We start from the raw sequence: 17,535 nt of genomic DNA, 5'->3' as shown, positions 1-17,535 counted from the left end.
CCACGCCAGATAAAATTTTACTGCCGCGGGGCACTACTGTCGCCTCTGTTGCCGATCTGGAGCCTGTGTGCGTCGTGCCTTTTACCCCTGCCTCCCCTAAAGGCCATCCTGGAGATCATGCTGCTTCCTCGGCGTTTACAGCAACCATCAACAAGGACTTGACAGACTCACAGAAGCAGCAGCTGCTTGATTTGTTGCAAAAACATGCAAACTCTTTTGACGTTCATTCATCCAGCCTGGGTCAGACAACTGCTACAGCACATCGTATTCAGACCGACGGAACATCCATTGTGCATCGTCGTCCATACCGCGTCTCCCTAGCCGAACGGAAAATCATTGAGGAAAACGTAGACGATATGCTGCAACGGGAGATAATCCGACCCTCAACCAGTCCTTGGTCGTCTCCAGTGGTTCTGGTGCGTAAAAAAGACTGTTCCGCACGATTTTGCGTCGATTACTGAGCACTCAATAAGATCACTAGGAACGACGTATACCCCATGCCACGTATCGACGACGCCCTCGATTCCTTACAAGGTGCTGAATTCTTTTCAAGCCTCGACTTGCGTTCCGGCTATTGGCAAATCCCCATGCACGAAGATGATAAAGAAAAAACGGCGTTTGCAACCCCGGACGGCCTATACGAATTCAATGTTATGCCGTTTGGTCTATGCAATGCGCCCGCAACTTTTGAGCGCTTCATTGACACCGTGCTGCGTGGCCTGAAATGGAAGACTTGCCTATGTTACCTCGATGACATTGTTGTCTTTTCATCGACGTTTCCTCAACATCTGCAACGCTTGGACGAGATTCTGACTTGCCTTGCGGGCGCTGGTCTTCAAATTAACACCAAGAAGTGCCATTTCGCCAGCAGATCTATCAAGGTCCTCGGTCATGTTGTGAGCAAGGGCGGAATTCGTCCAGACCCTGAGAAAACTGCTGCGGTGCTTCGCTTCCCTCGCCCTGAGAAGCCGAAAGATTTGCGAAGTTTCCTTGGTCTCGCCTCTTACTTTCGGCGATTCATACAAAACTTTGCCTCCATAGCCGCACCACTCCATAAGCTACTTGCTTCTGGTACGCCCTTTCAGCGGTCTCAGGAATGTGAATCGGCTTTCGACAGGTTGAAGAGTGCCCTCACGACCGATCCTGTACTTTCTCATTTTCACGATGGTGCACCAACCTTCCTCCATACAGACGCTAGCGGCCACGGTTTAGGAGCCGTCCTCCTCCAGCGCGACAACTCTTCGCGAGAGCGAGTCGTTGCGTACGCCAGCCGCATCATCTCCGCAGCCAAGAGGAACTACACGATCACCGAGAAGGAGTGCCTCGCCATCGTTTGGTCAGTGCAGAAATTTCGTCCCTATAATCACGGCCGCCATTTCACCATTGTGACCGACCACCACGCTTTATGTTGGCTTTCAACACTCAAGAACTTGTCGGGACGCCTCGGCCGCTGGATTCTACGCCTACAGCAGTATGATTTTGCCATCGTATACAAGTGTGGCAGGAAGCATAGTGACGCCGACGCTCTTTCTCGCTGCCCACTACCAGCGACTCCACTCGATTGGTTTCCGCAATCAATTTGCACAACACGACCTCGGAGTCCACGTCTACGGCGGTTTCCTCTCTCGCCTCTATGGACCAGCTGCCTTCGGACGACCCGCACGATTTTTCTTCTCGACAGCTGGCTGACCCATACTGTCGACGTATTATAGGCTACCTCACTGGCAGTTCCCGTCCACCTAACGCGAGGCTCCGTCGCCAAGTCTCGCAGTTTAAGCTGGACAACTCGGTGCTGTACCGCAAAATTTACCATCCTGACGGTCAGCGCTGGGTTCCCGTTCTACCCCGATCGCTTCGGTCCGAAGTCCTCAGAGCACTTCATGACCATCCGACGGCTGGTCACCTTGGTTACCACAAAACCTACGATCGCCTTCGAAGTCGGTTTTATTGGCCAGGTATTACCACTCGTGTAGCTCGGTACGTTGGGTCCTGCACTACCTGCCAATGTAGAAAACTACCCACATCTGCTCCAGCCGGTACACTACAGCCTCTTCCATGCCCAGCCACACCATTCGAAGTTGTAGGCATCGATCTTTATGGCCCCCTTCCAGTCAGTGCTGCTGGAAACCGATGGATAGTAACAGCCGTTGACCATTTGACGCGCTACGCCGAGACGGCATCTGTCACTACCGGTTCAGCTTCTGAAATTGCCGATTTCATCCTCCGAGCCATTATACTTCGTCATGGTGCTCCACGTGTATTGCTCAGCGACCGTGGAAGGGCCTTCCTTTCACAACTAGTGAACGAACTTCTTCGCGCCTCTGGCACAGCTCACAAGACTGCCTCTAGTTATCATCCCCAAACTAACGGCCTCACTGAGCGATTCCACCGCACTCTTGCTGACATGATCGCCGCCTACATTCAACCAGACCACAAGAACTGGGATGTAGTTCTACCATTCGTCACTTTCGCCTACAATACGGCTATTCAGCGGACAACCGGCTACTCAACATTTTACCTAGCTTATGGACGCTCCCCTACTTCTTTGCTGGAGTCTCTTTCTTTACCTGCCATGCGGATTCATCTCCATCCTCTTCAGAGGAATACATTTTGCGGCTGGCAGAGAGCTGCCAACGCGCTCTTTTTTTTTTTTTGCCATATCGGCAACGCTCAGCGAAATGAAGCCTTTAATGAGGTTGTCCACAACGGCGCGGTAACCGTCTCCGCAAACGACGAACGTGACTTTTGTTTCACCCCACATTTCAAATGACTCTTCACAGTTTTACTGAACCACATCTGTTTCACACCTGTCGCACAGTTCGAAGAGGCATAGAGGCTGCACACAGAAAACGTATAAACCCGGTAGCACAAGACTACCAACAAAACCACTAGGACAACCTACAAGCGCCATATTGACAGCTAATGACTCCAAAATAGGCTTGTCTTGGCCGATCGGAGTTAACCGACTCTTTCGAAGTTCACATAAAAAACCAACTTGAAGCTGGCAAAAAAAAAAACTCATTCACACAATTTCAAATTCATAAACTCGCGTTTTTTTTTTGAACACGTAAAAAGCATGCAGTAAGCTTGATTGGTTTCAATCGTTTATTTTTTTTTTCACTCTACCGAAAATTGTATTTTGGCTTCCATAGTGCGGCTGTCAGGTGTGGTGGACTTATGGCTTGTAAACATCCGGTCGTTCTGTGATTTGGTCGCGCAAAAATGCAAAAGGTAGTTAAGCATTCTGCGATGATCCCGTTGATTCTCATCGACGCAGCAACAAACTGGACCTACCTACAGAGGAGAGCATGTGAAACAAAAGAGTTTTTGTGAACTTCACTAAGCTTCCTAGCTGTATATTGTTCAGCAGCATGCCGTGACGGCATGCGTTAACTGGCGTACATAAGCATACATAATCGCCAAAAGAACGCGACCAGTACACCCAACTTGGAGGAGACCAACAGAGAAAAAAAAATACCTATCAAAGATAAAAGTCATCTATGTTATTCTAGATTAACGACGAAAGCATAAAGTGCAGATCTGCGAGATGTTGACTATTTTCCATTCAATACACAAGGTAATGATAGAGATATTCTCGTCTGGGCTCAGCAATTATTGTGTGGTGTTGTTCAGAATTTTTTCACAAGCCGTAGTGTTACATAGATGAGTATTCGCTGACCTACTATATCTGTAAGCATTAATATATTCTTTATCTTGTATTTGCATAAGCGAGAACTCAGCGTAAGTAATAGTGTAAAAACAGCTGGTCTGTGGAGAAGAATTATTTTTGGCTAAGTTGTAAATGATGTGTAAAGCTTTTTCTAATAGCGTGGAGCTTCTTTAAAGTGCTGCTAGTAGGAAGAACAATTAAAACAAGAGACAGCTTAACGCACGAGCCTGGACTGCCTCATCCCCCAGCAACTTTTCTTTTAACCAAACACTAGAGTTTCAAATGGCTGGCACTATTTTTATGTTTCTAGAGCTGGCACATGCTTTACCCCGTGGCCAAAAAGTAATCCCTCTCGTCTTAGCCACAATGATTTCTAGTGCACTTTCCCCAGTCACGCTCCATTTTCACTAACTAAAAAAGTTCTACGAAGATTACGATACTTCGATCCTAACGCGAATTCTACGTGCAGCTTCTTGTTGAAGCAATGCTAACTGCAGCCACATGCACTCCGCAATTTGTAGAAACGTAACATTAATTCGTTACATGTTGCCATTAAAACTGCCAGTGTTAAAGCTTCACGCACACCACTATGTGCGTTGAAGGCGCTGCGAACTAAGCGGAGCACCTACAGCCACTTTACGCCAATCGAAGCCTGCCGCACTGCATGCGCACTAACTTCGACCATAAGGAACGAAAGCGAGGTGTGGGAAGACAGCCTGCATGACTGAGGAAGAAGGCGAGGCTGCAGTCGCTCTTGATATCTACAGGCTCCGCGTTTACTCTCTCGTCCTCGATCCATCGGTTACGCCTCCAACGCAGACAGCGAAGCTGCATGACCCAGGAGCACACGCCTAGAGATCAGCTCTTAAACACAACTGTATTATCGGTGCCATAAGTGCATGGTCATCGGCAGGATTCTCTCTTGAGGGGTGCAAATGGCTGGTGTAGGGCGAAAGCACTGGTGCAGCTTGCGCGAGTGCAAGTGCTGGTGAGGCTTCAGGGGGACAACACCCCATTTGTTCCCCCTACCGACGCCCATGCATAAGTGTGCAAAACAAAATGAGTAATAGATACTGACAATCTTGTTAATAATAGGTTAAACAAGAAACAACCCAGTATGCTTCCCTATGTGACTTAAAGCTAGCGTTGGATCCAGTGTTTCTCGTGAGTGCTAATTAATAATAACATACTGATGTTGAAGCGACACACAAGCATTCAGAAGTTAGAAGACTCGATTGCCGTCATATTACGGAAGTTCAAGCTGGGCAGAAAGTATTTCTTGCTTTTGTTTTGAAAGTGTAAGACTTCCGTAAAGTAAATAAAGAAGGCGAACACAAGACACTTCTCTTTAACTCTTTGGAGAATGAATTCTCTCTGCATTTACAGTACACCAACTTTTTTTGAAAACATGCTTGCATGGCATTAGAAGTCCCTCAATAAAATCAGAGAGACGTCTTTAAATGATATTCTCTAGGCCTTTAAAGAAAACTAAAAACGGGCAAACAGAAAATTCACAAGTTTGTGTCACACAATTAATCAGATGACACATTTAAAACAATGCAAGAAAACATGAACAGAAAATTCAAGGTATTCATCTTGCTTCAAGAACACAAGTACTGCAACACATATATTGTTCTATGCTTGGCAGAAAGGTTTCACGCATATGTGCATTAAGCTGTAACAAGCTGTTTTGGAAAGCTCAGATGGATGCACACGAAATGAAACATTGAGAAATATTTGCTCTTGCGCACCTTCTCTGTGATAACCAAGGTGAAGTACTAATCACAAAAAAGAAAGCTTTTGTCACCAAAACAGTCTAAAGAATTTCAAACACTGTAAAAACTTAAACAAAAGTTCGAGCGACTTATGTTTGCAAAACACAGGTACAGTGACAATCTGTCAAGTGAGGACGATGCTTCCATGCATGCGTACAACAAGCTCTTTTCAAAGGATCACATGCAAGCCCACAAAACAAAGCGTAGAGAATTATTTCTTTTTGTCCACCTTCTCAGTGATAAAGACAACCAATTATCACAGACAAGAATTCTTGAGCCACAACAACACTCTCATCAACCATTTTAAGTGATACGTGGAAGCTGAAAAAGCCCCTCTTATTTGCAAGACATGAGTATCAATTACAAATAGCTGTCCATTGGGGATGATGCTGTACACGCAAGGGTACAACAAGCCGTTTTCAAAGGTTCAGATGGAAGTGCACAAAACAAAGCGTGGAGAATTATTTGCTATTGTGCACCTTCTCTGTGACAACCCAGCTAAATATCGGGAAGAAGAAAGCTTGCGCCATTAAACACACTGATAAACCATTTCAAGCAATGCGTGGAAGCTCAAAACAACAAATTGAGCCACTCTTGTTTGCAAGACATGAGTACCGTGACCATTAGCTGTTCAGTTGGAATAATGCGATACATGAATGCATAAAATATAGCTGTATTCAAGGGTTCACATGGAAGCATACAAAACAAAGCATGGAGAATTATTTCCTCTTGTCTACTTTCTGAGTGATAAACACAATCATTTACCACAGATGAGAATTCCTGAGCAACAACAACACTCTCATCAGCCATTTCAAGCGATACGTGGAAGCTAAAAAAGCACCTCTTGTTTGCAAGACATGAGTATCAATTACTCATAGCTGCCCAATGGGTATGATGCTGTACATGCATGTGTACACCAAGCCGTTTTCAAAGATTCACATGGAAGTGCACAAAACAAAGCGTGGAGAATTATTTGCTATTGTGCACCTTCTCTGTGATAGCACAGCCACGTATCGGGAACAAGAAAGCTTATGCCACTAAACACTCTTGTCAACCATTTCAAGTAATACGTGGAAGCTCAAAACAATAACTTAAGCCACCCTTGTTTGCAAGACATGAGAACCGTGACCATTTGCTTTTCAGTTGGAATGATGCGGTACATGAATGCGTACAACAAGCTGTTTGAAAGGTTCAGATGGAAGCACACGAAACGAAATCTTAAGAACTATTTCCTCTTACTCAGCTTTTGAGGAATAAACACAGTCAAGTACATTTCACGAGCAAGCAAGCTTGTGCCAGCCAAACACTCATTACACTATTTAAAGTACTAATGTGTTGAAACTTAAACTGAATATTTGAATCAATTTTGCTTTAAGATATGAGTATCATGAGAAATACTTAATTGGCCAGTGGGGAAGATGCTTTCATGCATACGTACAGCAAGCTGTTTTCAAAGGCTCAGATGGAAGCACACAAAATGAAATTTTGATAATTATTTGCTCTTATTTTGATTCTGAGGAATAAACACCGCCAAGTACCATTCACAAGTAAGCAAGCTTGTGCCAAGCGAACCAAACTCTCAGATCGACCATTTCGAGCAGTGCATGAAAAACTGAACTGAATATTTGATGTAGTTTTGTTTCAACAACACCAGTACTGTGAAATCTTTTTTAATGAGGTTTTATATACTTGTTTTGTATTTGGATAGATTAATTAATTTATTGAAATATTTCAGTGTGTCTGTTTAGACCACAGAGCCAGTTGCTATGTCAGAACAGAGAGGCCTTGCCCCTCGACCGTGTTGTGTGCCCTTATGCCTCGAGGCATAGGCCAGGGCTGTGCCTCGAGATCAAAGCTGCATAGAACTCATTCGCGCTCTTCCTTTGTAATGCTGCATAGCCCCTTGTGCTTTGTGCCTTGGGGCAATGACAGAGCACGTGAGAGAGACTTGGTGAATCTCTCCTGAATCTGAGGATGATTTGTCTTTTATCTTTTTGTGTATTGTTCATATAATAAAAAATTACTCAATCACTATATACCATTAGAGATTTCTAATCGAAGATTATTCATAGCACAAATGCAATATTTGAATTAGTGTTTTTTTTCATAAACTGCACAGCATTATTTGTGCAAATGTAACACGTGTATAACTATGGTGATCAAATCAAATTAATGCACTTTGGTAATTATCTGATATACTTATCTGTTACACTTTTGCACATAATTGCATCTCATGATATCTACAAGATAAATTGGTTATTTCTTGAGGTTGTGTACAGCCAACTAATGGAGCTGAAAAACTGAGTATTGCAGGCCTTTCAATGCTAAAAAAACAAAAATGATATGCATGCCTATCTATTTGGTCTAATAAGTTTATTCATGTCCTTCATTGACTATTAAGTTTGACAATGAGCCCTATGCAAGTCCTATGTATGGCCCCCATTCAGCCCCATTAGCTCCTACATTGTGCTAGATTGGACCTACATACCAAACCCATAATCCCTACACAGCTCCTACATACCACTATATGTCCTGCCCAGGTCCCATTCAGCTCCTACATACCACCATGTAGGTCCTGATCAATGCCTATTTACCCTCATTTGGTTCCTGTACAGTTCCTATATTACCTCCTGTAACTCCTTCATTGAAGCATACAGATCCTGTATGGAATTATAGAGGTTTTTTTAGTACAGGAGGCAGCCAGGATATTTGTCGGATCCATGGCTTCTGGAAGAGACGATTAGTCAAACCATTGCATTAGTGTCCCCGAAAGAGCTGCACAAAATTCGTACCAGTGTTTTTGCCGTGCGGTGATTCGGCGTCTCCCGTACTACTCAGTGCATCGACAGTACCTTAAGAAATGCCCGGAATACCAATAAGATCGTTCAATATATTGACATCTGTGTGCTGCTGCCAAAGCTTTCCATCGCGAATTTCCAAGGCTTACCTGAAAATACCTCGCAAATCGAAAGACAGTGGCCAGGTCCGCATTGCTTCGTCATCAGGGGATCGAAGGCTTCTGGAAGTGACGATTAAAGAAACCGTTCCATCAGTGACCCCGAAAGAGCTGCACGAAATTCGTACCAGTGTTTTCACCCTGCGGTAATTCGGCATCTACCGTACTACTCAGTGCATCAATAGTACCTTAATAAATGCACGAAATACCAATAAGATTGTTCAGTAAATTGACAGCTGAATGCTGGTGCCAAAGCTTTCCATCACGAATTTCCAAAGCTTACCCAAGAGGAACTTGCATACCGAAAGACAGTGGCCGGATCCGCAGTGCTTCGTCATCAGGGGATCCAAGGCAGCCAAGTATTGCTCCCATCTAAGGATTTCTAGAAGAAACGAATAAACAAACCGTTCCATAAGTGGCCCCGAAAGAGCTGCACAAAATTCGTACCACTGTTCTCGCCCTGCGGTAATTTGGTGTCTCCCGTACTACTCAGTGCATCGATAGCACCTTAAGATATGCCCGGAATGCCAATAAAATCCTTCAGTAAATTGACATCCGAGTGCTGCTGCCAGAGCTCTCTATCGCGAATTTACAAAGCTTACCCAAGAGGAACTTGCATACCGAAAGACAGTGGCCGGATCCGCAGTGCTTCGTCATCAGGGGATCCAAGGCAGCCAAGTATTGCTCTCATCTAAGGTTTCCTAGAAGAAACGAATAAACAAACCGTTCCATCAGTGGCCCGAAAGAGCTGCACAAAATTCGTACCACTGTTCTCGCCCTGCGGTAATTTGGTGTCTCCCGTACTACTCAGTGCATCGATAGCACCTTAAGATATGCCCGGAATGCCAATAAAATCTTTCAGTAAATTGACATCCGAGTGCTGCTGCCAGAGCTCTCTATCGCGAATTTCCAAAGCTTACCCAAGAGGAACTTGCATACCGAAAGACAGTGGCCGGATCCGCAGTGCTTCGTCATCAGGGGATCCAAGGCAGCCAAGTATTGCTCTCATCTAAGGTTTTCTAGAAGAAACGAATAAACAAACCGTTCCATCAGTGGCCCCGAAAGAGCTGCACAGAATTCGTGCCACTGTTCTCGCCCTGCGGTAATTTGGCGTCTCCCGTACTACTCAGTGCATCGATAGCACCTTAAGATATGCCCGGAATGCCAATAAAATCGTTCAGTAAATTGACATCCGAGTGCTGCTGCCAGAGCTCTCTATCGCGAATTTCCAAAGCTTACCCAAGAGGAACTTGCATACCGAAAGACAGTGGCCGGATCCGCAGTGCTTCGTCATCAGGGGATCCAAGGCAGCCAGGTATTGCTCTCATCTAAGGTTTTCTAGAAGAAACGAATAAACAAACCGTTCCATCAGTGGCCCCGAAAGAGCTGCACAAAATTCGTACCACTGTTCTCGCCCTGCGGTAATTTGGTGTCTCCCGTACAACTCAGTGCATCGATAGCACCTTAAGATATGCCCGGAATGCCAATAAAATCGTTCAGTAAATTGACATCCGAGTGCTGCTGCCAGAGCTCTCTATCGCGAATTTCCAAAGCTTACCGAAGAGGAACTTGCATACCGAAAGACAGTGGCCGGATCCGCAGTGCTTCGTCATCAGGGGATCCAATGCAGCCAAGTATTGCTCTCATCTAAGGTTTTCTAGAAGAAACGAATAAACAAACCGTTCCATCAGTGGCCCCGAAAGAGCTGCACAGAATTCGTACCACTGTTCTCGTCCTGCGGTAATTTGGTGTCTCCCGTACTACTCAGTGCATCGATAGCACCTTAAGATATGCCCGGAATGCCAATAAAATCGTTCAGTAAATTGACATCCGAGTGCTGCTGCCAGAGCTCTCTATCGCGAATTTCCAAAGCTTACCCAAGAGGAACTTGCATACCGAAAGACAGTGGCCGGATCCGCAGTGCTTCGTCATCAGGGGATCCAAGGCAGCCAAGTATTGCTCTCATCTAAGGATTTCTAGAAGAAACGAATAAACAAACCGTTCCATCAGTGGCCCCGAAAGAGCTGCACAAAATTCGTACCACTGTTCTCGCCCTGGGGTAATTTGGTGTCGCCCGTACTACTCAGTGCATCGATAGCACCTTAAGATATGCCCGGAATGCCAATAAAATCGTTCAATAAATTGACATCCGAGTGCTGCTGCCAGAGCTCTCTATCGCGAATTTCCAAAGCTTACCCAAAAGGAACTTGCATACCGAAAGACAGTGGCCGGATCCGCAGTGCTTCGTCATCAGGGGATCCAAGGCAGCCAAGTATTGCTCTCATCTAAGGTTTTCTAGAAGAAACGAATAAACAAACCGTTCCATCAGTGGCCCCGAAAGAGCTGCACAGAATTCGTACCACTGTTCTCGCCCTGCGGTAATTTGGTGTCTCCCGTACTACTCAGTGCATCGATAGCACCTTAAGATATGCCCGGAATGCCAATAAAATCGTTCAGTAAATTGACATCCGAGTGCTGCTGCCAGAGCTCTCTATCGCGAATTTCCAAAGCTTACCCAAGAGGAACTTGCATACCGAAAGACAGTGGCCGGATCCGCAGTGCTTCGTCATCAGGGGATCCAAGGCAGCCAAGTATTGCTCTCATCTAAGGTTTCCTAGAAGAAACGAATAAACAAACCGTTCCATCAGTGGCCCGAAAGAGCTGCACAAAATTCGTACCACTGTTCTCGCCCTGCGGTAATTTGGTGTCTCACGTACTACTCAGTGCATCGATAGCACCTTAAGATATGCCCGGAATGCCAATAAAATCGTTCAGTAAATTGACATCCGAGTGCTGCTGCCAGAGCTCTCTATCGCGAATTTCCAAAGCTTACCCAAGAGGAACTTGCATACCGAAACACAGTGGCCGGATCCGCAGTGCTTCGTCATCAGGGGATCCAAGGCAGCCAAGTATTGCTCTCATGTAAGGTTTTCTAGAAGAAACGAATAAACAAACTGTTCCATCAGTGGCCCCGAAAGAGCTGCACAAAATTCGTACCACTGTTCTCGCCCTGCGGTAATTTGGTGTCTCCCGTACTACTCAGTGCATCTATAGCACCTTAAGATATGCCAGGAATGCCAATAAAATCGTTCAGTAAATTGACATCCGAGTGCTGATGCCAGAGCTCTCTATCGCGAATTTCCAAAACTTACCCAAGAGGAACTTGCATACCGAAAGACAGTGGCCGGATCCGCAGTGCTTCGTCATCAGGGGATCCAAGGCAGCCAAGTATTGCTCTCATCTAAGGTTTCCTAGAAGAAACGAATAAACAAACCGTTCCATCAGTGGCCCGTAAGAGCTGCACAAAATTCGTACCACTGTTCTCGCCCTGCGGTAAGTTGGCGTCTCCCATACTACTCAGTGCATCGATAGCACCTTAAGATATGCCCGGAATGCCAATAAAATCGTTCAGTGAATTGACATCCGAGTGCTGCTGCCAGAGCTCTCTATCGCGAATTTCCAAAGCTTACCCAAGAGGAACTTGCACACCGAAAGACAGTGGCCGGATCCGCAGTGCTTCGTCATCAGGGGATCCAAGGCAGCCAAGTATTGCTCTCATCTAAGGATTTCAAGAAGAAACGAATAAACAAACCGTTCCATCAGTGGCCCCGAAAGAGCTGCACAAAATTCGTACCACTGTTCTCGCCCTGCGGTAATTTGGTGTCTCCCGTACTACTCAGTGCATCGATAGCACCTTAAGATATGCCCGGAATGCCAATAAAATCGTTCAATAAATTGACATCCGAGTGCTGCTGCCAGAGCTCTCTATCGCGAATTTTTAAAGCTTACCCAAAAGGAACTTGCATACCGAAAGACAGTGGCCGGATACGCAGTGCTTCGTCATCAGGGGATCCAAGGCAGCCAAGTATTGCTCTCATCTAGGGATTTCTAGAAGAAACGAATAAACAAACCGTTCCATCAGTGGCCCCGAAAGAGCTGCACAAAATTCGTACCACTTTTCTCGCCCTGCGGTAATTTGGTGTCTCCCGTACTACTCAGTGCATCGATAGCACCTTAAGATATGCCCGGAATGCCAATAAAATCGTTCAATAAATTGACATCCGAGTGCTGCTGCCAGAGCTCTCTATCGCGAATTTTTAAAGCTTACCCAAAAGGAACTTGCATACCGAAAGACAGTGGCCGGATCCGCAGTGCTTCGTCATCAGAGGATCCAAGGCAGCCAAGTATTGCTCTCATCTAAGGTTTCCTAGAAGAAACGAATAAACAAACCGTTCCATCAGTGGCCCCGAAAGAGCTGCACAAAATTCGTACCACTGTTCTCGCCCTGCGGTAATTTGGTGTCTCCCGTACTATTCAGTGCATCGATAGCACAAGATATGCCCGGAATGCCAATAAAATCGTTCAGTAAATTGACATCCGAGTGCTGCTGCCAGAGCTCTCTATCGCGAATTTCCAAAGCTTACCCAAGAGGAACTTGCATACCGAAAGACAGTGGCCGGATCCGCAGTGCTTCGTCATCAGGGGATCCAAGGCAGCCAAGTATTGCTCTCATCTAAGGTTTCCTAGAAGAAACGAATAAACAAACCGTTCCATCAGTGGCCCGAAAGAGCTGCACAAAATTCGTACCACTGTTCTCGCCCTGCGGTAATTTGGTGTCTCACGTACTACTCAGTGCATCGATAGCACCTTAAGATATGCCCGGAATGCCAATAAAATCGTTCAGTAAATTGACATCCGAGTGCTGCTGCCAGAGCTCTCTATCGCGAATTTCCAAAGCTTACCCAAGAGGAACTTGCATACCGAAACACAGTGGCCGGATCCGCAGTGCTTCGTCATCAGGGGATCCAAGGCAGCCAAGTATTGCTCTCATGTAAGGTTTTCTAGAAGAAACGAATAAACAAACTGTTCCATCAGTGGCCCCGAAAGAGCTGCACAAAATTCGTACCACTGTTCTCGCCCTGCGGTAATTTGGTGTCTCCCGTACTACTCAGTGCATCTATAGCACCTTAAGATATGCCAGGAATGCCAATAAAATCGTTCAGTAAATTGACATCCGAGTGCTGATGCCAGAGCTCTCTATCGCGAATTTCCAAAACTTACCCAAGAGGAACTTGCATACCGAAAGACAGTGGCCGGATCCGCAGTGCTTCGTCATCAGGGGATCCAAGGCAGCCAAGTATTGCTCTCATCTAAGGTTTCCTAGAAGAAACGAATAAACAAACCGTTCCATCAGTGGCCCGTAAGAGCTGCACAAAATTCGTACCACTGTTCTCGCCCTGCGGTAAGTTGGCGTCTCCCATACTACTCAGTGCATCGATAGCACCTTAAGATATGCCCGGAATGCCAATAAAATCGTTCAGTGAATTGACATCCGAGTGCTGCTGCCAGAGCTCTCTATCGCGAATTTCCAAAGCTTACCCAAGAGGAACTTGCACACCGAAAGACAGTGGCCGGATCCGCAGTGCTTCGTCATCAGGGGATCCAAGGCAGCCAAGTATTGCTCTCATCTAAGGATTTCAAGAAGAAACGAATAAACAAACCGTTCCATCAGTGGCCCCGAAAGAGCTGCACAAAATTCGTACCACTGTTCTCGCCCTGCGGTAATTTGGTGTCTCCCGTACTACTCAGTGCATCGATAGCACCTTAAGATATGCCCGGAATGCCAATAAAATCGTTCAATAAATTGACATCCGAGTGCTGCTGCCAGAGCTCTCTATCGCGAATTTTTAAAGCTTACCCAAAAGGAACTTGCATACCGAAAGACAGTGGCCGGATACGCAGTGCTTCGTCATCAGGGGATCCAAGGCAGCCAAGTATTGCTCTCATCTAGGGATTTCTAGAAGAAACGAATAAACAAACCGTTCCATCAGTGGCCCCGAAAGAGCTGCACAAAATTCGTACCACTTTTCTCGCCCTGCGGTAATTTGGTGTCTCCCGTACTACTCAGTGCATCGATAGCACCTTAAGATATGCCCGGAATGCCAATAAAATCGTTCAATAAATTGACATCCGAGTGCTGCTGCCAGAGCTCTCTATCGCGAATTTTTAAAGCTTACCCAAAAGGAACTTGCATACCGAAAGACAGTGGCCGGATCCGCAGTGCTTCGTCATCAGAGGATCCAAGGCAGCCAAGTATTGCTCTCATCTAAGGTTTCCTAGAAGAAACGAATAAACAAACCGTTCCATCAGTGGCCCCGAAAGAGCTGCACAAAATTCGTACCACTGTTCTCGCCCTGCGGTAATTTGGTGTCTCCCGTACTATTCAGTGCATCGATAGCACCTTAAGATATGCCCGGAATGCCAATAAAATCGTTCAGTAAATTGACATCCGAGTGCTGCTGCCAGAGCTCTCTATCGCGAATTTCCAAAGCTTACCCAAGAGGAACTTGCATACCGAAAGACAGTGGCCGGATCCGCAGTGCTTCGTCATCAGGGGATCCAAGGCAGCCAAGTATTGCTCTCATCTAAGGTTTCCTAGAAGAAACGAATAAACAAACCGTTCCATCAGTGGCCCGAAAGAGCTGCACAAAATTCGTACCACTGTTCTCGCCCTGCGGTAATTTGGTGTCTCACGTACTACTCAGTGCATCGATAGCACCTTAAGATATGCCCGGAATGCCAATAAAATCGTTCAGTAAATTGACATCCGAGTGCTGCTGCCAGAGCTCTCTATCGCGAATTTCCAAAGCTTACCCAAGAGGAACTTGCATACCGAAACACAGTGGCCGGATCCGCAGTGCTTCGTCATCAGGGGATCCAAGGCAGCCAAGTATTGCTCTCATGTAAGGTTTTCTAGAAGAAACGAATAAACAAACTGTTCCATCAGTGGCCCCGAAAGAGCTGCACAAAATTCGTACCACTGTTCTCGCCCTGCGGTAATTTGGTGTCTCCCGTACTACTCAGTGCATCTATAGCACCTTAAGATATGCCAGGAATGCCAATAAAATCGTTCAGTAAATTGACATCCGAGTGCTGATGCCAGAGCTCTCTATCGCGAATTTCCAAAACTTACCCAAGAGGAACTTGCATACCGAAAGACAGTGGCCGGATCCGCAGTGCTTCGTCATCAGGGGATCCAAGGCAGCCAAGTATTGCTCTCATCTAAGGTTTCCTAGAAGAAACGAATAAACAAACCGTTCCATCAGTGGCCCGTAAGAGCTGCACAAAATTCGTACCACTGTTCTCGCCCTGCGGTAAGTTGGCGTCTCCCATACTACTCAGTGCATCGATAGCACCTTAAGATATGCCCGGAATGCCAATAAAATCGTTCAGTGAATTGACATCCGAGTGCTGCTGCCAGAGCTCTCTATCGCGAATTTCCAAAGCTTACCCAAGAGGAACTTGCACACCGAAAGACAGTGGCCGGATCCGCAGTGCTTCGTCATCAGGGGATCCAAGGCAGCCAAGTATTGCTCTCATCTAAGGATTTCAAGAAGAAACGAATAAACAAACCGTTCCATCAGTGGCCCCGAAAGAGCTGCACAAAATTCGTACCACTGTTCTCGCCCTGCGGTAATTTGGTGTCTCCCGTACTACTCAGTGCATCGATAGCACCTTAAGATATGCCCGGAATGCCAATAAAATCGTTCAATAAATTGACATCCGAGTGCTGCTGCCAGAGCTCTCTATCGCGAATTTTTAAAGCTTACCCAAAAGGAACTTGCATACCGAAAGACAGTGGCCGGATACGCAGTGCTTCGTCATCAGGGGATCCAAGGCAGCCAAGTATTGCTCTCATCTAGGGATTTCTAGAAGAAACGAATAAACAAACCGTTCCATCAGTGGCCCCGAAAGAGCTGCACAAAATTCGTACCACTTTTCTCGCCCTGCGGTAATTTGGTGTCTCCCGTACTACTCAGTGCATCGATAGCACCTTAAGATATGCCCGGAATGCCAATAAAATCGTTCAATAAATTGACATCCGAGTGCTGCTGCCAGAGCTCTCTATCGCGAATTTTTAAAGCTTACCCAAAAGGAACTTGCATACCGAAAGACAGTGGCCGGATCCGCAGTGCTTCGTCATCAGAGGATCCAAGGCAGCCAAGTATTGCTCTCATCTAAGGTTTCCTAGAAGAAACGAATAAACAAACCGTTCCATCAGTGGCCCCGAAAGAGCTGCACAAAATTCGTACCACTGTTCTCGCCCTGCGGTAATTTGGTGTCTCCCGTACTATTCAGTGCATCGATAGCACCTTAAGATATGCCCGGAATGCCAATAAAATCGTTCAATAAATTGACATCCGAGTGCTGCTGCCAGAGCTCTCTATCGCGAATTTCCAAAGCTTACCCAAGAAGAACTTGCATACCGAAAGACAGTGGCCGGATCCGCAGTGCTTCGTCATCAGGGGATCCAAGGCAGCCAAGTATTGCTCTCATCTAAGGTTTTCTAGAAGAAACGAATAAACAAACCGTTCCATCAGTGGCCCCGAAAGAGCTGCACAGAATTCGTACCACTGTTCTCGCCCTGCGGTAATTTGGCGTATCCCGTACTAGTCAGTGCATCGATAGCTCTTTAAGATATGCCCGGAATACCAATAAAATCGTTCAATAAATTGACATCCGAGTGCTGCTGCCAGAGCTCTCTATCGCGAATTTCCAAAGCTTACCCAAAAGGAACTTGCATACCGAAAGACAGTGGCCGGATCCGCAGTGCTTCGTCATCAGGGGATCCAAGGCAGCCAAGTATTGCTCTCATCTAAGGTTTTCTAGAAGAAACGAATAAACAAACCGTTCCATCAGTGGCCCCGAAAGAGCTGCACAGAATTCGTACCACTGTTCTCGCCCTGCGGTAATTTGGTGTCTCCCGTACTACTCAGTGCATCGATAGCACCTTAAGATATGCCCGGAATGCCAATAAAATCGTTCAGTAAATTGACATCCGAGTGCTGCTGCCAGAGCTCTCTATCGCGAATTTCCAAAGCTTACCCAAGAGGAACTTGCATACCGAAAGACAGTGGCCGGATCCGCAGTGCTTCGTCATCAGGGGATCCAAGGCAGCCAAGTATTGCTCTCATCTAAGATTTCCTAGAAGAAACGAATAAACAAACCGTTCCATCAGTGGCCCGAAAGAGCTGCACAAAATTCGTACCACTGTTCTCGCCCTGCGGTAATTTGGTGTCTCCCGTACTACTCAGTGCATCGATAGCACCTTAAGATATGCCCGGAATGCCAAT

The 17,535-nt window shown here is 46.1% G+C and overlaps 1 protein-coding gene and 1 long non-coding RNA gene across 8 annotated transcripts in view; one reads left to right on the top strand and one right to left on the bottom strand.

Annotated features, from left to right (window-relative positions):
* Positions 1 to 17,535, top strand: part of LOC142775397 (uncharacterized) — a 123,174-nt gene that overhangs the window by 13,704 nt on the left and 91,935 nt on the right. The window lies entirely within an intron of this gene.
* On the bottom strand, positions 10,706 to 16,776 carry LOC142775396 (uncharacterized). 7 transcript variants are annotated; one of them, XR_012886761.1, is made up of 5 exons: positions 16,350 to 16,776; positions 14,438 to 16,110; positions 12,529 to 14,198; positions 11,254 to 12,289; positions 10,706 to 11,015 (listed from the first exon to the last, which is right to left on the bottom strand). It is a non-coding gene; the product is annotated as an uncharacterized LOC142775396 (long non-coding RNA). The 7 variants fall into 7 exon arrangements; XR_012886764.1 differs by having other exon boundaries at positions 10,706 to 11,652; positions 11,872 to 12,289; XR_012886762.1 differs by having other exon boundaries at positions 10,706 to 12,289; positions 12,529 to 12,924; positions 13,163 to 14,198.

The sequence above is a fragment of the Rhipicephalus microplus genome, chromosome X (genome assembly GCF_043290135.1).
Source record: "Rhipicephalus microplus isolate Deutch F79 chromosome X, USDA_Rmic, whole genome shotgun sequence".
Classification (NCBI taxonomy): Eukaryota; Metazoa; Arthropoda; class Arachnida; order Ixodida; family Ixodidae; genus Rhipicephalus; species Rhipicephalus microplus.
The sequence above is the reverse complement of the archived record's forward strand: the minus strand, read 5'-3'. Positions and strand labels throughout refer to the sequence as shown.